The sequence below is a fragment of the Schistocerca americana genome, chromosome 9 (genome assembly GCF_021461395.2).
Source record: "Schistocerca americana isolate TAMUIC-IGC-003095 chromosome 9, iqSchAmer2.1, whole genome shotgun sequence".
NCBI lineage: Eukaryota > Metazoa > Arthropoda > Insecta > Orthoptera > Acrididae > Schistocerca > Schistocerca americana.
This window is the reverse complement of record NC_060127.1, coordinates 173946461-173968025: the sequence shown is the minus strand read 5'-3', so window position 1 is coordinate 173968025 and position 21565 is coordinate 173946461. Positions and strand designations below refer to the sequence as shown.

General features: G+C 42.9%; 1 non-coding gene across 1 annotated transcript; it reads left to right on the top strand.

The window, feature by feature from the left end:
- The first annotated feature begins 17144 nt into the window (after positions 1–17144).
- On the top strand, positions 17145–17219 carry Trnas-uga. Its single transcript has one exon. It is a non-coding gene; the product is annotated as a tRNA-Ser (tRNA).
- The last annotated feature ends 4346 nt before the right edge of the window (positions 17220–21565 follow it).

The following is a 21565-nucleotide window of genomic DNA, read 5'->3' as shown; positions in this document are numbered from 1 at the left end:
GCTATCCGTGCACGAGTAACGGCCACATCCAGACTTCCATATGTCGTCGTCCATGTCTCCTACCTGTACTCGTACATCCCATTAATGCTATTCCCGTGCATGAGCGACACGGTGCCGGCCGGTGTGGCCGAGCGGTTCTAGACGCTACAGTCTGGAACTGCGCGACCGCTACGGTCGTGGGTTCGAATCCTGCCTCGGGCTTGGATGTGTGTGATGTCCTTAGGTTAGTTAGGTGTAAGTAGTTCTAAGTTCTATGGGACTGATAACCTCAGATGTTAAGTCCCATAGTGCTCAGAGCGAGAGCTCAAGAGAGAGACACGGCATTTGTAAGTCGAGGGCCCAGTATCGGCTGATAAATACGAGGGTGAATCAAATGAAAACCTTAAATTTGTAATAACAAATCGAAATTTCGCACCGTCATCCTGTAAGTTGGTAAGCGTGCTACAAACAGCATGCAGAATGTGTTGTGACTTGGCAAGACAGCCAAGACACTAGGAGGTGAAGCCGAAAGGCACGCGTTTAAGCTCACGCAGGCTGGCGTGAGGTCTGGAACAGGTAAAGTAATTATACTATCAAGAAAAGTACGTAGCTGCTGGAATACTTAACTTTAATCCATAATTGGTGAACATCGGTCTGACTGTACATGCATCACAAGATAAATAGCAAATGATAATGGCGCCTTGCTAGGTCGTAGCAATTGACGTAGCTGAAGGCTATGCTAACTATCGTCTCGGCAAATGAGAGCGTAATTTGTCAGTGAACCATCGCTAGCAAAGTCGCCTGTACAACTGGGGCGAGTGCTAGGAAGTCTCTCTAGACCTGCCGTGTGGCGGCGCTCGGTCTGCAATCACTGATAGTGGCGACACGCGGGTCCGACGTATACTAACGGACCGCGGCCGATTTAAAGGCTACCACCTAGCAAGTGTGGTGTCTGGCGGTGACACCACAGAATGGCCTGTAGGTGGCAGGATAGTGCAGGTGCACACATACCGTCGCAGTATCAGAATAAATATGGCCGCCCCACTTGCGACTTTCACCAGGGAAGACCAGCGTTCTGTTATTCGTTTTTTGCGAAGTGAAGGTGTGAAACATACTGAAATTCATCGACGAATGAACGTTCAGTACGGTGATGCATGTTCGTCACAGCAGCAAGTCTACGAATGGAGTAGGAATTTCGCAAATGGTGTGACTTCAGTGGAAGATGCTCCTCTTCCAGATCAGGCGCAACGAGTTGTGACTCCACAGAACATTGCAGCAGTTGAAGCCATAGAGAAGGAAAACAGCTGAGTGACACTGAATGACATTGCAGCATGTTTACAGATTAGTCATGGGTCAGCACACCACACTGTGCATGATGTGCTCCAGCTTCACAAAGTGTCTGCAAGATGGGTGCCTGAAATGAGAGAACGACGTGTTGATGCTTGTGAAGAACTTCTCCGGCTCTTTCCTTGCAAGAATCGTTACTGGGGACGGACGAAACCACCGTTCACTTCCACCAACCCGAAACGAAGAGAGCGAGCAAGGAATGGCGCCATTCCTCATCACCAAAACCAAAGAAGTTTCGAACAGAACCATCGGCAGGGAAGGTTATGCTGACTCTCTTTTGAGACGAAAAAGCCGTCATTTTGGAGCACCTAGAGGGACCACTGTCACCAGTGCATCATACACAGATCTCTTAAAAAATCATCTGCGGCCTGCAATCAAATCAAAGCGACGTGGATTGCTGTCAGCAGGTGTGCTTTTGCAACATGACAATGCAAGGCCCCACACTGCCTGTACAACAGTTGCAACAATCACAGACCTGCATTTTGAGTGTCTTCCTCATGCACCATACTCACCAGACCTTGCTCCAAGTGATTTCCATATGTTTGAACCACTCAAAGACGCAATGGGAGGAAAGAAGTTCCGTTCTGATGAAGAGGTACGCCACGTGGTGCATGAGTGGTTGCGCGGACTACCAAAAGAATTTTTTTTCTAAAGGAATTTATGCACTTTGTAAGCGCTGGAGAACTTGCATTACGCGCGAGGGAGATGATGTTGAAAAGTGATACAGCTTTGTACCACTTCTGCACAATAAATAATATATTTAAAAAATATTTAAGGTTTTCATTTGACTCATACTCGTACGAAATTTCAGTTCCTTTATACATATCCGAAGGAACATTACATCATTCTTCGCCGGCCGCGGTGGCCGTGCGGTTCTGGCGCTGCAGTCCGGAGCCGCGGGACTGCTACGGTCGCAGGTTCGAATCCTGCCTCAGGCATGGACGTGTGTGATGTCCTTAGGTTAGTTAGGTTTAAGTAGTTCTAAGTTCTAGGGGACTGATGACCTAAGATGTTAAGTCCCATAGTGCTCAGAGCCATTTGAACCATTTTTTGAACCATCATTCTTCTTAACAATACAGCCACTGCAATAGCGTATTTATTAGACGAAAGCAGGCAGCGACTTTCGATGAAAATGTCCTCCCCTATAAAGGAATTACACAATGTGAGTACGAGCAATGGCTGTAATGCCAGCACGAGGAGGTATGCACGTTCGGGTCTAGCCCTGAGTATTTCACGGATATCCAAACGGTTAAGACAACCAGTCGCGTAAATCGAAGAATCCGTGTTCGAGTCCCAGTTGGGCACAAATTTTCACTGTCGTCATTCCCTTATACAACTGATGGTTGTTCGTATTCGCAACTGCGAATATATTTCATGTACCTTATGACGGTTATAGTCGCCGCAGTGCCTATTCCTTCAGACATCCATGCCTGAAGAAACACTGCCTCGTTCTTAACAATGCAGGCACTACAGTAGCCTACAGATTGTTTCAATTTGTCTGGGATATTGAACAACAGTGGCCCAGAAGTAAATAAACAATAACTGCAGTTCACCTGTTCTGATCGATGTTTTACGGCTCTTTCCCTTGGTTATGAAGCCAATGCTGCAAATCAAAATCCCCTTCCAAATACTCCCAATTCGGGATGCCCTTTCTTCATTCCAAAGTTCCTGTGATTATCCTGGAATGAATGAAATTCATCAACAATCCATTTCGAACGTCACATTTAGAGTTGTAGCACATAACGCAATCTTTCCATGGCATGAACTAAATGTGTTAAAAGTTGGGCATAAATTGCTCAAAAATATAGGAGCAATCAAATGAAAACGAGACAGGTGGAAAAAAAGTAAGCAAACTGTTTGTTACTTCAGAAATAATCGCCGTCACTGTTACTACATTTATTGCATTTTGAGACAAGGGGGTCAATGCTTTCATGGACTTTGTCCGCAGCTCGTGGTCGTGCGGCAGCGTTCTCGCTTCCCGCGCCCGGGTTCCCGGGTTCGATTACCGGCGGGGTCAGGGATTTTCTCTGCCTCGTGATGACTGGGTGTTGTGTGATGTCCTTAGGTTAGTTAGGTTTAAGTAGTTCTAAGTTCTAGGGGACTGATGACCATATAAGTTAAGTCCCATAGTGCTCAGAGCCATTTGAACCATTTTTTTATCTTTCATGGAAAAATATTTGCCATTGTCAACGAAACTATAATTGTACCCAGGCCTGCCTCTTCTCGTCCGAATAAGAGGCATACAGTTGAAAGCAAAGTCTCAGTAAACACGGACACTAAAATGTGCACCTTAAGACTAATAACCACTTGTTCGTCTTGGATACTGTGAAACAAATCTCTTCTACCGCAAGCCCTTTGCCTTTCATGCTTTTAGAGGAGGAACTATGGACAAAATAAAAAAAGTCCAATAAACATGGGTTCTGGGATGAATACCTTACGAGCTATGAGCACTTGTTTATTTTCGCTACTGTGAACACATGTCTTGAACTGAGCAAGAAACCATAGCTTCTAAGGTATGCAGCGTACAGCCCATGCTCTCGGAGATTTTTTTTTTTTTTTGTTTATACACTCCTGCAAATGGAAAAAAGAACACATTGACACCGGTGTGTCAGACCCACCATACTTGCTCCGGACACTGCGAGAGGGCTGTACAAGCAATGATCACACGCACGGCACAGCGGACACACCAGGAACCGCGGTGTTGGCCGTCGAATGGCGCTAGCTGCGCAGCATTTGTGCACCGCCGCCGTCAGTGTCAGCCAGTTTGCCGTGGCATACGGAGCTCCATCGCAGTCTTTAACACTGGTAGCATGCCGCGACAGCGTGGACGTGAACCGTATGTGCAGCTGACGGACTTTGAGCGAGGGCGTATAGTGGGCATGCGGGAGGCCGGGTGGACGTACCGCCGAATTGCTCAACACGTGGGGCGTGAGGTCTCCACAGTACATCGATGTTGTCGCCAGTGGTCGGCGGAAGGTGCGCGTGCCCGTCGACCTGGGACCGGACCGCAGCGACGCACGGATGCACGCCAAGACCGTAGGATCCTACGCAGTGCCGTAGGGGACCGCACCTCCACTTCCCAGCAAATTAGGTACACTGTTGCTCCTGGGGTATCGGCGAGGACCATTCGCAACCGTCTCCATGAAGCTGAGCTACGGTCCCGCACACCGTTAGGCCGTCTTCCACTCACGCCCCAACGTCGTGCAGCCCGCCTCCAGTGGTGTCGCGACAGGTGTGAATGGAGGGACGAATGGAGACGTGCCTTGGTGCCAATGATGGTCGTATGCGTGTTTGGCGCCGTGCAGGTGAGCGCCACAATCAGGACTGCATACGACCGAGGCACACAGGGCCAACACCCGGCATCATGGTGTGGGGAGCGATCTCCTACACTGGCCGTACACCACTGGTGATCGTCGAGGGGACACTGAATAGTGCACGGTACATCCAAACCGTCATCGAACCCATCGTTCTACCATTCCTAGACCGGCAAGGGAACTTGCTGTTCCAACAGGACAATGCACGTCCGCATGTATCCCGTGCCACCCAACGTGCTCTAGAAGGTGTAAGTCAACTACCCTGTGTAGTGGGACGAAATTAAGCGTCACCCATCCACCAAAGTCAGCCCAGTTTGCAGGTGACTATAAGTTTAATTTAGTTTTTGTTTATGTGTTTTCTTATTATTTGTAATAAATGTGAATTACCTAAAAGTTTGTATTTTTTTATGTGTTTCATGTACGGAGAGGTCGGCGCAACGAACGGGGACAGCATCTTCGTTGCCGCGACCAGAGAGGAAATTGCTGGCCGCTATACGTCGCGGGTCGACAGCCAAGGAGCAACAGAAGATCCTGGAACCGAGTTGTTGCGTCGTGCTTCTAAAAATTAAAAATGAAGTTTTATACTCTTTTTGTACAACAATGACATCATGTAGATCTTAATCTTATTGAAATGTTAGTCACTGTCTGTCAACGCTCAAGTTCACATCTGTATGTGTAGGAAGCTAATAAAATAGTGTATGCTACTAAAGCTGAAACACGTGTCTTGAAGATTTATTTATGAAGAGTTATGTGAACGGATTAATAATATATTTGACAAGATTATTGATTCAGACAGCGTTGGCCGAAACTTTGAATCCAAAAAGTTTATTTAATGTGTGATTCTGATATCGATTAGATCAAGATAACGTGTGTCGATATAATTTTCTGAGGAGAAACAAACGAAATTTAAATTCGAAAAAGTTACGAAAACCAATTGGCCCAAGTGATGTAATTCTCTGCACACGACTCAACTGATGTTTTACAGTTTCGTTCAAGAACCATTCTATGACCATTTAAAAAGAATATGAATCATTTTTTGAAGTGGGTTGTAATTGACGTAGGTGACGAAGTCTGGTGTTCGACTCAGCGTCCTGCCGGTTGCGGAAGCGGGGTCGCAGCATCTCAGCGGCTGCATCGACGGCTGTTACATCTGCAGCCCATAGCAGCACACTAATCATCGAGAACTACAAATTACAATATTAGTGTCCGGTGAGTTTGTTTCAAGTTGGAAGTGGAGTGTTGTACATAGGAAGTGTGCTTTTACAGGATTGTTGATTACAAGTCTGCGTGTGTAAATAGTTAATATCTTACAATAATGTCGGGAAGTGAAATGTCAGACGAAGAGCAATCTATGTCCGATAGGAGCATGAGAGCCCTTTTTAGGGCGATCGCTAAATTAAAACAATCTAACGAGGAAGCTACTGCTAGATTAAAAGAGGAACTAAAACAGGAATTAAAACAGTCTAACGAAGAATTTACTGCTAGATTAAAACAGTCTAACGAAGAATCTATGGCTAGATTAAAACAGTCTAACGAGGAATCTATTGCTAGATTGAAAGAGGAACTAAAACAGGAATTAAAACAATCTAACGAGGAATCTACTGCTAGATTAAAAGAGGAACTAAAACAGGAATTAAAACAGTCTAACGAGGAATATACTGCTAGACTTAAAGGGGAGCTAACAAAATCAACAGACAGGTTGCAGGAATATCTTAATGAAACCAGTCGAGAATTAAGTGATAAAATAGAGTCTTCTAAAGTTGAAATGCAGGAAAAATTAGTAGGACTTAGTAATAAGATTGCTGATAATTGTAAAAGGTTAGAAGAATATATCCAGGAATCGCGCGAGGAAAAAGCTCGCATGCGACACGATATTACTGACTTAACCGAGAGACTAGATAGTGTCAATATCTTAGTTGTAAATGAAATACAGAAAAATAATAACATGTTACGAGATGAACCTTCTATGCAAACGGAAACTGTTCGTAGATAATTATTGGAATCTATTAAAGAGGTCTCTACCAAACCTGTAGAGATTTCTTCAATAGATAATGTAGAATTAGAGACATTAACTCATCAAGTAGAAAAGGACCATACTGAAATCGAAAACATGAAATCTTTAATTACTGAAATATGCAGTAACCTTGAGACTGCCAAAGATAATAATATTGACGAAGGTACAGAGCGTTCACATCGTGAACACAGTGAAGAATCGATATTAGCTAATCGCGTATCCAATACAGAAATGCGGATACAGGAAATTACTAAACGGTTATCGGAATTAGATAATAACGAGAACATTTCAGGTAGCAGAGGTAATAACATAATCAGACACAACAGTCGCATCGAATTTGCTAGCACGGAAGACAACAATATGAATAAAGCAATCACGGCAAGCCAATCCGATGCAACTCCGTCTCTGCAATCTAAACAAAATCCGACTATTTCTCTCGCAGAATGTCTGGATGACATAACGACAAATTCAAATGTAGCAAGTCGATTTCCTGTATTTAAACCAGGAGGCGAACTTCATCCTATAATCTTTATAAAAGCTTTTGAAACATCATTATCTTCTAAATGGAGTAGTGAAAAACGCATTCAATTTGTAATAGGACATTTAGAAGCAGAAGCTGCGGAATGGGCAGTACTGCATAGAAATGAATTCAGGGATTGGGATGATTTTGTTAAGCAGTTTAAACAAAATTATTGGTCAAGAGGAAAACAACAACACTTAACTTTAGAGTTGTTAGACCCTCCTCCATATTCTAAACGGTGGGGAGGTTATAGGAATTATTTTGAATGGCATTTAAATCGTGCTCAATTAATTGAAGAACCAATTATTGAAAGTCATCTAATACGAGTCCTAAGTAGTAGGTTACCGTATTACATAAAGGAAAGAAAAATGTTATTCTACGAATTATACAAAACCTTAATAATGGGGACGAAACAGTTAACACCCGGGGTGTGTGGTTATATTTTAACGACTTGTTGTATTGGAAAGCACAGAGGGAACACCAGAGATGGAAAATCTGCATTCCGAAAACTGTTGTGGACGAGTTAATTACTTATATTCATGAAGGTTACGGGCATTTTGGAATTCATAAATGTATTAAACATCTAATGAAGTATTATTATTTCAAAAATATGTCACGTATTGTGAGAAGTATTATTAGGGCTTGTGAAACCTGTCAAAAGGTTAAAGTTAATAACAAATCCAAGCGTTATAAATTATATGCTGTAATTCCTCGAGGTTTGTGGGATCTACTATCATTAGATTTTTTCGGCCCTCTGCCTCGGAGTTCAGGAGGATTAACATATGTGTTTGTTGTAATGGAATGTTGGTCCAAACATGTGAAACTGTATACTTTGAAACGAGCGAATACAGCAAGCGTTATACGCTGCCTCACCCGAAATTACTTTGTTAACTGGGGCATTCCTAAACGACTTATGTCTGACAACGGTAGTGCCTTTATTAGTCAAAGATTTCAAGATATGATAAGACAATATGGAATCAAACATATCTTAATTTCGAAATATCACCCTCAAAGTAATTTAGTAGAAAGAGTCATGAAAGAATTAGGACGATTATGTAGAACTTATTGTGCACATAAACATACTCGGTGGGCCAAACTAATGCCTGAATTCGAAAAGATATTAAATGAATTGCCTCACCTAACGACGGGATTATCACCTATAGAAATTTTAGGCAAACGAATTATAGGTGAGCCTTTACTAGATGCTTTACCTTGGCCACCAGTAAATGAGATCCAACAATGTATCCCAGACGAAAAAGTTTGCGAACAGATTGTAAAAAATGCCGAACGGAGAATTAAAAGTTATAATCAACAGGCTATAGAACCCTCATTTCAGGTAGGAGATCTTGTGTTAGTACGATCTCATCCTAAAAGTTCTAAGATCGGTAAGGAATGTAGAAAATTCTTCTTTATCTTTGAAGGTCCATATGTTGTACATAAGATTGTACATCCCAAAGCATTACTTCTTATGGAACCTTCATCAGGTGTAATTAAAGGATTATATAGTGTTGATCAAATGAAACCCTTCATTCCTAAATAAGTTAATATTTAGTATATGTTACATACGGAAGAGCGTTCATAGTTTATTCATGTGAAGTTTTTCGTGATAGTTACGTGTTATTTTAAATAAATGACAGAAAGCTTAAACATGTGTTCTACAATAATCTACTGGTACTTCAAAAAGAGAAAGATAACCAAAAGGGGGATTTATATGGAGGAAACTTTGCTCTTAGGTCTAAAGGAATTTTGCGTATTTTAAATTTACTCGGATAGTAGGAACCAAAGGGGATGGTTAATAGTTTTAGGGACCATGGGCGTCCAGAGCTATATGGCTCACGAGAACATAGCAGAGTGCCTTTAATAGAGGTTTGTAATAGTGTTAATATAGAACACACCAAATGGGGCTCTCTCGCTTGTTTCTCCTAAATAAATGGCCATTACCCAACAAGGTGTCCGAAGGTAAAGAAAGCCGTGCCGAGATTCCAAAGAAAGTTTTGCTTGATTTCTTCTTGACCTCAGGCATAAATAAGGCATTAGGGAAGAGGATGACGTAAAGTAAATAGTACTTATAGTTATTGTGAGAAACTTATTAGTAATATACATTCTTGAAAAGAATAACTCTAGTAAATAAATGAAACTGAAACTAATCTATCACAATTTGAACGCTCTGTCCTAATGTACAACGTTAAAGAACGTACTAAATTAGTATTTATTAGCAACTATTAACTGAAGAGGAGCAATTTCCCTATATTCGGTTACGAACTACCATAATAGCACAATTAAGAGTAAATGACAAATAGTCACAACGATATCGTATTAAAAGGATTAAATCTATCTAATAGCAAGGACTCTAGGTTACGTAAAATGTGAGGAAAATGTATTAACAGTTAAATATTGTATATTGAACAGTTTTAATTCCGGTTAAAACCCGACAAACTGAGCTTGTGGGTGGGGTATGTAGTGGGACGAAATTAAGCGTCACCCATCCACCAAAGTCAGCCCAGTTTGCAGGTGACTATAAGTTTAATTTAGTTTTTGTTTATGTGTTTTCTTATTATTTGTAATAAATGTGAATTATCTAAAAGTTTGTATTTTTTTATGTGTTTCATGTACGGAGAGGTCGGCGCAACGAACGGGGACAGCATCTTCGTTGCCGCGACCAGAGAGGAAATTGCTGGCCGCTATACGTCGCGGGTCGACAGCCAAGGAGCAACAGAAGATCCTGGAACCGAGTTGTTGCGTCGTGCTTCTAAAAATTAAAAATGAAGTTTTATACTCTTTTTGTACAACAATGACATCATGTAGATCTTAATCTTATTGAAATGTTAGTCACTGTCTGTCAACGCTCAAGTTCACATCTGTATGTGTAGGAAGCTAATAAAATAGTGTATGCTACTAAAGCTGAAACACGTGTCTTGAAGATTTATTTATGAAGAGTTATGTGAACGGATTAATAATATATCTGACAAGATTATTGATTCAGACAGCGTTGGCCGAAACTTTGAATCCAAAAAGTTTATTTAATGTGTGATTCTGATATCGATTAGATCAAGATAACGTGTGTCGATATAATTTTCTGAGGAGAAACAAACGAAATTTAAATTCGAAAAAGTTACGAAAACCAATTGGCCCAAGTGATGTAATTCTCTGCACACGACTCAACTGATGTTTTACAGTTTCGTTCAAGAACCATTCTATGACCATTTAAAAAGAATATGAATCATTTTTTGAAGTGGGTTGTAATTGACGTAGGTGACGAAGTCTGCACATGGTCATACATATATCAAACGAAAAACTAATACGTCGTTACACCGCACCTGGCCAGCAAGATCTCCGGATCTGTCCCCCATTGAGCATGTTTGGGACTGGATGAAGCGTCGTCTCATGCGGTCTGCACGTCCAGCACGAACGCTGGTCCAACTGAGGCGCCAGGTGGAAATGGCATGGCAAGCCGTTCCACAGGACTACATCCAGCATCTCTACGATCGTCTCCATGGGAGAATAGCAGCCTGCATTGCTGCGAAAGGTGGATATACACTGTACTAGTGCCGACATTGTGCATGCTCTGTTGCCTGTGTCTATGTGCCTGTGGTTCTGTCAGTGTGATCATGTGATGTATCTGACCCCAGGAATGTGTCAATAAAGTTTCCCCTTCCTGGGACAATGAATTCAGGGTGTTCTTATTTCAATTTCCAGGAGTGTAGCATCGTGCACTTACAACTGTATTCGTTTATCCCATTAATTATAATACATCCAATATACACTGAAGAGCCAAAAAAACTGGTACATCTGCCTAACATCGTGTAGGGCTCCCGTGAGCACGCAGGAGTGCCGCAACACGACGTGGCATGGACTCGGCTAGTGCTAGAGGGAATTGACACCATGAATCCTGGAGGGCTATCCATAAATCCTTAGGAGTACGAGGGGGTGGAGATCTTTTCTGAACAGCACGTTGCAAGGCATCCCAAATATCCTGAATGACGTTCATGTCTGGGCAGTTTTTAAACTCAGAAGAGTGTTTTTGAAGCCAGAATTGCTACAATTCTGGGCATGCATTGTCCTGCTCGTATTGGCCAAGTCCGTCCGAACGCACGATAGACATGAATGGATGAAGGTGATCAGACAGGATGCTTACGTACGCGGCACCTGTCACAGTCGTATGTAGACGTACCAGGGGTCCCGTATCATTCCAACTATACACGCCCGAAACCACTGAAGAGCCTCCGCCAGCTTGAACAATCTCCTGCTAACATGCAGGGTCCCTGAATACATGAGGTTGTCTCCATACGTGTGCGCATCCATCTGCTCGATACAATTTGAAAATACCAGGCAACATCATCAGTCCAATGTCGGTGTTGACGGGCACATGCGAGGCGTAAAGCTTTGTGTCGTGCAGTCATCAAGGCTACACGAGTAGGCCTTCAACTCCAAAAGCCCATATCGATGATGTTTCGTTGAATGGTTCGCACGCTGACACTTGTTGATGGCCCAGCATTGAAATCTGTAGAAATTTGTGGAAGGGTTGCGCTTCTGTCACGTTGAACGATTCTCTTCAGTCGTCGTTGGTCCCGTTCTTGCAGGATCCTTTTCCAGCCGCAGCGACGTAGGAGATTTGATTGTTTTAACCGGATTCCTGATATTGACGATGATGTGACCCCTCGCTCATGCGCCGACTATAACACCACCTTCAAACTCACTTAAATCTTCATGACCAGCGACTCTAGCAGCAGTAAGCCAACTAACAACTGCGCCAGACACTTGTTGTCTTATACAGGGTGAGTCACCTAACGTTACCGCTGGATATATTTCGTAAACCACATCAAATACTGATGAACCGATTCCACAGACCGAACGTGAGGAGAGGGGCTAGTGTAATTGTTTAATACAAACCATACAAAAATGCACGGAAGTATGTTTTTAACACAAACCTACGTTTTTTTAAATGGAACCACGTTAGTTTTGTTAGCACATCTGAACATATAAACAAATACGTAACCAGTGCCGTTTGTTGCATTGTAAAATTTTAATTACATCCGGAGATATTGTAACCTAAAGTTGACGCTTGAGTACCACTCCTCCGCTGTTCGATCCTGTGTATCGGAGAGCACTGCAACATACATCGCGTTTCTACAGAATATTCTGCCAACGTTGCTCGAAAATGTCCCACTGGAAACGCGTCGACCTATGTGGTGTCAGCATGATGGTGCACCTGCACGTTCCGCAATTAACACTAGGGTGACCCTCGACAGGATGTTCGACGGGCGTTTCATAGGACGTGGAGGACGCATAAATTGGCCAACCCGTTCTCCTGATCTTACACCTCTCGACTTCTTTCTGTGCGGTACGTTAAAGGAGAATGTGTACCGTGATGTGCCTACAACCCCAGAGGATATGAAACAACGTATTGTGGCAGCCTGCGGCGACATTACACCAGATGTACTGTGGCCTGTACGACATTCATTACGAAAGAGATTGCAATTGTGTGCAGCAAATGATGGCCACCAAATTGAACATCTATTGGCCTGACATGTCGGGACACACTCTATTCCACTCCGTAATTGAAAACGGAAACCACGTATGTACGTGTACCTCACCCCTCGTGGTAATGTACATGTGCGTCAGTGAAAAAGACCAATAAAAAGGTGTTAGCATGTGGACGAAATGTGCTGTTCCAGTCTCTTCTGTACCTAAGGTCCATCACCGTTCCCTTTCGATCCCTACGTAATTCGGTGCTCTCCGATACACACGATCGAACAGCGGAGGAGTGGTACTCAAGCGTCAACTTTAGGTTACAATATCTCCGGATATAATTAACATTTTACAATGCAACAAACGGCACTGATTACGTATTTGTTTATATGTTCAGATGTGCTAAGAAAACTAACGGGGTTTCATTTAAAAAAACGTAGGTTTGTGTTAAAAAAACATACTTCCGTGCATTTTTGTATGGTTTGCATTAACCAATTACACTAGCCCCTCTCCTCACGTTCGGTCTGTGGAATCGGTTCGTCAGTATTTGATGTGGTTTACGAAATATATCCAGCGGTAATGTTAGGTGACTCACACTGTATAGGCGTTGCTGACCGCAGCGCCGTGTTCTGCCTGTTTACATAACTCTGTATTTGAATACGCATGCCTATGCCAGTTTCTTTGGCCCTTCAATGTAGTAGCCTGTTTGTGGTGTGCTGCTTGGCACAGTGACGTCGATTAAATATGCAGCCGTAACGTCGCAAACCGATATAAAACGGAAGTTCGGTTGTAGTGAAGGCGAATCGTCGAATTCGGTTTTTTGGGAGGATTCAAGGACAGCGCAGCTCGTCTATAAAGCAGAATCCATAGAGAAAACTTGTGCGGCCTGTTATTGAGAATTGGGGATTCTCACAAGATTGGAATAAAGGAAGGCGTTGAAACAGTTCACAGGCATATTACGGAAATACTGCATAACCCCTGGAAGAAAGAGAATGTTCCTTCTGTGAAACCATATTTAGAAAGATTAGTCAACCGATATCTGAAACAGACATAAGAAAGATTCTACTGCCAGCAGCTTACATCTCTAGTAACGACCGCGAAGAACAGATAAAAGATATCACGGATCGTTAAGAACCATATAGACAATCTTTTGCGCCTCACTCCATTTGCATGCGAATGGGACGGGAAGTGGAACAATTAGCAGTTATGCAAGGTACCCTCCGCCATACACCGTGCGGTGACTTTCGTAGTATGTTCGTAGATATACAAGGCGTTTCACAGTTCATATTACACTCTTCTAGAGATTGTAGAGGGGACTTAGTAGGTCAAGTTTTACATAGGAGCCTATGTCCGAAGCTTCAAAGCTATAGGCACTGGCGCCTGTACCTGTATGTATATATACGGGATAATTCCGTAGTGATGTTGCAAACATTCTGGGATGATGGAGGAGGAAAAATGTAGTAGCAATTTGAGACAAGGGTCCCTGCAGAGGAAACGATCGAGTCCGAAGTTGCAAGCGAAAAACGTTCTGATACCTCTTACAGTGGAATACAAATACCGGTATAAAAAAAGAAAGCTCTCGTATGATACGGTGGTCGATGCGCAGGGACGAGATTTCGTCCAAAGCGCTGGGTGAGTTCACTCTTTTCGTTTTTATTCAGAAGGGGAGGCCGATAACCGTTTTCCACCTTTCGGCCGGTCTTCGACGACAGATTCGAAGCGCACACCCTGCAATCTTCCTCAAACGAATTTATAGAAACTATTCGGTAAAAGAATTCCAGTTTTGCTTTACTTATAGCTTTGTATGTCAGGTTCTTGAAGATGTGCCCATCATTTCGTTAATGGTCATAGTTATTGTGATATTTACTTCGAAGTAAGGCACTTATCGAAATTCTGGAAAGTGTGCAATGAAAAATAGAGGTCGCTATGACTTTGCGTTTGTTGCATATTATACAATATGTTGATGTATATGAAATTTAGTTAACATACTGAATTTTTCTTTAGACGTGGTTAGAGCTGTCACCAATCACGAGAAAATTGATCTGATGTTGCACACTCATTTGCGATCGTGCCGCGCCAGGGTAAAACATCCACACCATTCCTCATATTTCATAAACTGTTTCGGATATCGAAATGAGATTTTGGCAAGTGACAGCACACAAGGAGGAGAGTATTTTAACATACCTTTATTATGTAAAATTTCATTATTCCAGTAACTTTAGATTTTTTTCCGGTGAAAGAATGTAATTTTTAAGGGCCATCGATAGCTGGTAAAACGAGAAATGCTGTGGGCTTTGGAACAACATATGTAAAGACATTACACGTTTTTCGTACCACGAACGTGCTTTCTCATAAGGTACTGACTTTACTTTTCCTCTGTTCCTCACTTAATAAACTTAATAAGCCACCGATTCAGAACTCTCCCAGAATTGTGTGTGCACAACATTTTAGTGGGGCGATACAGTATAAAATCCGCTGTATTTTGGTAGGAGAAGCAAATTTTGGCATGTCAACCAGATAAATGTATAGGTTTCACTCAAAATTCGTCACCCACGAAGCCAGGCGAAAATAAATCGCTGCATTTTCGGCGGAATTCTTTTTAGATACTAACGAAAGCAGGGGTGACAGTAAATCTTTTTGAATGGACACCATGCAAGTGTGGGTATGGGGGGGGGGGGGGCGCCAATTAATATTTACAAAAAACATGGGCGTAGGCTTCAGATTAGAGTAGCACTTCCCCTCCAGCGCTCGACATTTCCCTTACAGCGCTCAGAGCGACCCCCACCACTGGCACTCTCCCCACAGCATTTTGAACGCGCTATACTGTTTGTAGTGTCGCAAGTTGTTCCAAGTGGACATTTGTTTTAGGATAGCCAGCTGCACGTAACTTCAGGGGCTGAGATCTAGCGGCCTAACTGAGAGACACACGAGCATCTGTCACTGCCAGCCGTGGGAAAGCTATTCAACGTCTCTTACTGGACACATACATTCACCACCTATAAGAACCTAAATAAATGATATTAAATATTATTCAATCATTTTCAAAATCGGTACACTACCTTTTGTTATTCAGGAAAACATTGTATAAAAATTTCAACATTGTTACTATCATAGTTTTGGAGGTAAAAAAATTACTAAAAAGTAAAAAACCGACACATGGGGAACTAAATTAAGTTAGGAAATGATTAAGGATAATTTATCTTTGGGTATAATTGCAAAACATAAAGCGAGCTCTCAGTGTGCAGAAATAATTAATTGAGATTTTCATATTATAACTTTAATTATTTTTCGTTTTCGTAATATAAAAATCAGACGAAGTTATTATTTGTGTCTAATATGGTTGTGGGAGTAAATGTGAGTAAATGAGACTGTGTATGTGGGACATTCGTTTAATTTGAATGTTGCATTATATAACACCTTGAGTAGCCTGCAAGAGTTACACTAGCCTGTATGGGAAAATAATCCTAGGGGATTTACCCACTCTGCCGATGGCGTATGTCTAGACGTGATTGCTATTCTAACAGATCGACCAGAAAGTCAGCTGGAGTAAAATCTGTATCTAAGAATGTTTCCAGAATTAGTGTCTTTTCGTTTTCGCTTATTAAACATTACTACAATATTTGCATTTCAGATTGACTGAAATGCGTCTGTGTATAAGGATTGGTGCAGACCAGTCCTGGTGCGAGTATGATCACGAGCGAGCATTCTGAATGGCAGCGAGTATGGTCAGCCACTGAGAATTGAGGCGGTTCCAGCTCGGTACCTCATAGTTTTACTGGGAGTGAGGCTGGAAGAAGGAAGTCGCTCGCTAGCTTTGAACGCGGGCGGTCATGTTGCTAGTGCCAGTCAAAACTACGTGTAAGATGAAGAATTACTTAGTGTTTGAGATACAGGTGAGCTAAGTCGATAGCAGTTGTTGTTGAGGACTGCTTGGCAAAATTTCAGAGGTTTTGACTACATCTGTTGGACATATATTCGGGTGTGAAAATTCATAGTATCCGTGTGGCATGTTTCAGTATTCAACCACTGAGCATTTACGGAGAGAAGTTTCTTTTTTAGAAATCCATAAGAAGGGCAGAATGAATTAACTGAAATTAGTGGTGAAATTAATGACTGTGAAAATGTCAAAAACTTCCTGGCAGATTAAAACTGTGTGCCCGACCGAGACTCGAACTCGGGACCTTTGCCTTTCGCGGGCAAGTGCTCTACCAACTGAGCTACCGAAGCACGACTCACGCCCGGTACTCACAGCTTTACTTCTGCCAGTACCTCGTCTCCTACCTTCCAAACTTTACAGAAGCTCTCCTGCGAACCTTGCAGAACTAACACTCCTGAAAGAAAGGATATTGCGGAGACATGACTTAGCCACAGCCTGGGGGATGTTTCCAGAATGAGATTTTCACTCTGCAGCGGAGTGTGCGCTGATATGAAACTTCCTGGCAGATTAAAACAGTGTGCCCGGCCGAGACTCGAACTCGGGACCTTTGCCTTTCGTGAGTCGTGCTTCGGTAGCTCAGTTGGTAGAGCACTTGCCCGTGAAAGGCAAAGGTCCCGAGTTCGAGTCTCGGTCGGGCACACTGTTTTAATCTGCCAGGAAGTTTCATATTAGCGCACACTCCGCTGCAGAGTGAAAATCTCATTCTGGATTGTGAAAATGTTGTTTAATTTGGGTCGGCTTTGGATAAATTTCTGGGTCCCGTGCGTGTGAACTGTGCATATGAGTTGTGACTGGAAGAAAATAGCCAATAGTTTAAATGTGGACTGAATACTACCGTTTCTTTGGTTTTAAGGACAAAGTAAACATTTTTGTGTGCAAATTTCGGACATTATTTTCCAGAAGCCAATCGAATTTCTTACTGCCCGATAAAATGAAATGACAGTTTTTCTACAGATCTTTCTTTCATAACTAAAGTTGGGCGGCCTCAGTTTTTGTAGATATTAGCTGATGTTTTTCATGAACGCTGCTTTCACATCATCTTGTAAGTATCTACGTTGCCGAGTGAAAGGACATTGAACAATGCCGTACAGAGGTAGGTGGACATTAAATTTGAACAGTACGACGACATAGAGACTCATATGGGCGCCACCGCATGTTGTTGCTAAGAATTTAAGGTGAGTAATTTTCGGTGATGGTAGTATGGACCAATACAAAAAAAGCCCAGTTAAAAAAAATGGCTCTGAGCACTATGGGACTTAACTTCTGAGGTCATCAGTCCCCTAGAACTACTTAAACCTAACTAACATAAGGACATCACACACATCCATGCCCGAGGCAGGATTCGAACCTGCGACCGTAGCGGTCGTGCGGTTCCAGACTGTAGCGCCTAGAACCGCATGGCCACTCCGGCTGGCAGGTCAAAATTGGTGACAGAAATTTTATGAGAAGATTCTGCCGCAGTGAAAGTTGCCTTTGCTTTAATGATTGCCACTCCAATTCGCGTATCATATCCGTGGCACTATCTTCCCTATTTCGCGATAGTACAAAACACCCGGCCGGCTAAAGCCCTGTAAACACGGACCCTAAATTAAATTCCTGAGTATCATCAGTACTGTGAAACCCATTTCATTACTTGGAAAAGTGCTCATTTCTCTTAAGGTATGCATTTTAAAGCGCAAGTTTACTAGACACCTTTTTAATGTTTTCGTCCATATTACCATCTCTGAAAGACGACTACCTTACAATCTCAGCAACAGCACTACCAGTACACACATTCCATTCTCAAAGGTATCAGAACGGTTTTCGCTTATAATTTTCGACTCTTTAGTTTCCGGTACAGGAACCCTTACTTCAATTCATACATTCATCCTTCTCCATATCACAGAAATTTTGTGACATCACTGAATCACCCTTTATATGTAAATGTAAAAATTGTTCTACTAACTTGTAAGTCCCCTCCACAACCACTAGAAGTTGTATAACATGAATTGTTGGTTGGTTGGTTTAATTGGGGAACGGGACCAAACAGTGAGCTCATCGGATTAGGGAAGGATGTGTAGGAAGTCGACCGTGCCCTTTCAAAGGAACCATCTTGGCATTTGCCTGAAGCGATTTAGCGAAATCATGGAAAACCCAAATCAGCATGTTTTCAAACAACTCTCGGGAACTCAGCCAGTTAATATCTATAGCGACCGCCGATATTTGGGCGGGAGTACACCCCGCCATTTGCAAGGCACAAACTGCAAAGGACAGGCAATGTACAAGCAAACGTAAAACCTCGGTTCTTGGAGTAATTCAGGAAAGATAACGCAAACACACACACACAATGAACACTAGTGCCACCAAAGATGACCAAAGTCAGAGGTATCGTTAGTGAAAGACTACGAACTAGCAGCTGAGGTAACATTGACTCTATCCCTCTGTTTTTTGACAAGATAGAGAGCAGGATTCCAAGCAGAGTTTAAACAAAAACCTCCACCCCTGTTTACAAGGTTGCTCGCTAATTAAACCTCAACAGCTTCCTTAATAACACTGTCCCATAGCTGGACGTGCATGCCCATATCTCGGTGTTTTTATATACCATAGGGTGACCAGTATCCAAACAATGCTCGGCAACAGCAGATCTACTTGGCTGCAGTAATCGTGTGTGCCGTTTCTGCTCAGTACATGGGTCCTCCACGGTCCTGTCAGTCTGACAAATGAATGCCATGCCACAGCTACGAGGAATGCGATATGCACCCGCCCTGCAGAAGCCAAGATCATCCTTAACAGAACCGAAAAGCACTCTAATTTTAGATGGTGGTCAGAAAACATTTCAAATCCTATTTCTGTAAAATACGACCGATCTTGTTGGAAGTGCTTCCTGCGTAAGGCAAAAAGGAATTAATTTTTTGAAATACGTGGTACGCTCCTATGGGACGAAACTGCTGAGGTCATCGGTCCCTAGGCTTACACACTACTTAATCTAACTTACGCTAAGGACAACACACACACACACTCATGCCCGAGGGAGGACTCGAACCTCCGACGGGGGGAGTCGCGCGAACCGTGGCGAGGCCCCCAAGACGGTGCGGTTATTTCTCGCGGCTAAAGCAAAAAGCCAGCAGACGTAGATGTCGACTCAGTATTACCATAAGTCACCCGATGCACAGTTGGTCGATAGCGCAACGCACGTTCAATCTGTCTTTCACTATAACCATTGTGACGAAATGTAACTTCAAGATGGACCACCTTAGCTGGCAAAATCTCAGTATCGGAAATGACATGTTCCCTATGTACCAAGGTACGAAGTACTCCTTCACCCTAAGACGGATGGTGAAACTATCAGTCTGTAAACAAAAGTCGGTTTCCGGTAAACTGCACATCCCAATGATCCATCAACCTTCCTCCTACCCAAAACGTCAAGAAAGGGAAGGCAACCATCCTCTTCCATCTCGATCATAGAACGAATGTTCGGGTGAATCGAGTTCATGTGTTCTATAAAGGCATTCAAATTCTCCCTACAATGAGGCTAAACATGAAAGTGTCATCAACATATCTGAAGAAACAGGCGGCTTTCAAGGCCGCCGACTCCAACGCTCGTTCCTCCAAGTCGTCCATAAACAAATTAGCAGTCACAGGAGACAACGCATCTCCATCTGTCTGTTCGTAATACTGGTCATTGAATAAAAAGTAAGTGGATGTCAACACGCGTCAAAAGAGATTAGTTAATTCAACGCCAAACCTAACTTCAATTAACCGCAACGAATCAGATGGCTCTGAGCACTACCGGACTTAACATCTGAGGTCATTAGTCCCCTAGAACTTAGCACTTTGCTGATAATTCTGTGGTGTACGGGAGGGTGCAGTCGTTGAGTGACTGTAGGAGGGCACAAGATGACTTGGACAGGATTTGTGGTTGGTGTAAAGAATGGCAGCTAACTCTAAATACAGATAAATGCAAATTAATGCAGATGAATAGGAAAAAGAATCCAGTAATGTTTGAATACTCCATTAGTAGTGTAGCGCTTGACACAGACACGACGATTAAATATTTGGGCGTAACATTGCAGAGCGATATGAAGTGGGACAAGCATGTAATGGCTGTTAGGGAAAAGGCGGATAGCCAGTCGTCTTCGGTTCATTGGTAGAATTTTGGGAAGATGTGGTTCATCCTATAAAGGAGACCGCTTATAAAACACTAATACCACCCATTCTTGAGTACTGCTCGAGCGTTTGGGATCCCTATCAGGTCGGATTGAGGGAGGACATAGAAGCAATTCAGAGCCGGGGTGCTAGATTTGTTACTGGTAGGTTCGATCATCACGCGAGTGTTACGGAAATGCTTCAGGAACTCGGGTGGAAGTCTCTGGAGGAAATGAGGCGTTCTTTTCGTGAATCGCTACTGAGGAAATTCAGAGAACCAGCATTTGAGGCTGACTGCAGTACAATTTTACTGCCACCAACTTATATTTCGCGGAAAGACCACAAAGATAAGATTAGAGAGATTAGGGCTCGTACAGAGGCATATATGCAGTCATTTTTCCCTCGTTCTGTTTGGGAGTGAAACAAGGAGAGAAGATGCTAGTTGTGGTACGAGGTACCCTCCGCCACGCACCCTATGGTGGATTGCGGAGTATGTATGTAGATGTAGATAGATGTAGAACTACTTAAACCTAACTAACCTAATGACATCATACACACCTATGCCCGAGGCAGGATTCGAACCTGCGACCGTAGCAGTCACGTGGTTTCGGAATGAAGCGCCAAAAAACCGCTATGTCACCGCGGCCGGCGCAACGAATCAGACAGAGGAACACGAGTGAAGACAGAAACCACATAAAAACGTACTAAAATATCACCGTCATTCAACCACATTCTCTCCAACAACGTAAGAAATCAGCTGAGTTTCTGATATGAAGTTCACACCGACCAACTTGTGGGCTTAACAGAGGAGCAGAATGCTTGGCTACACGATATGTCGAAGCGCCGATATTGCTCACTGT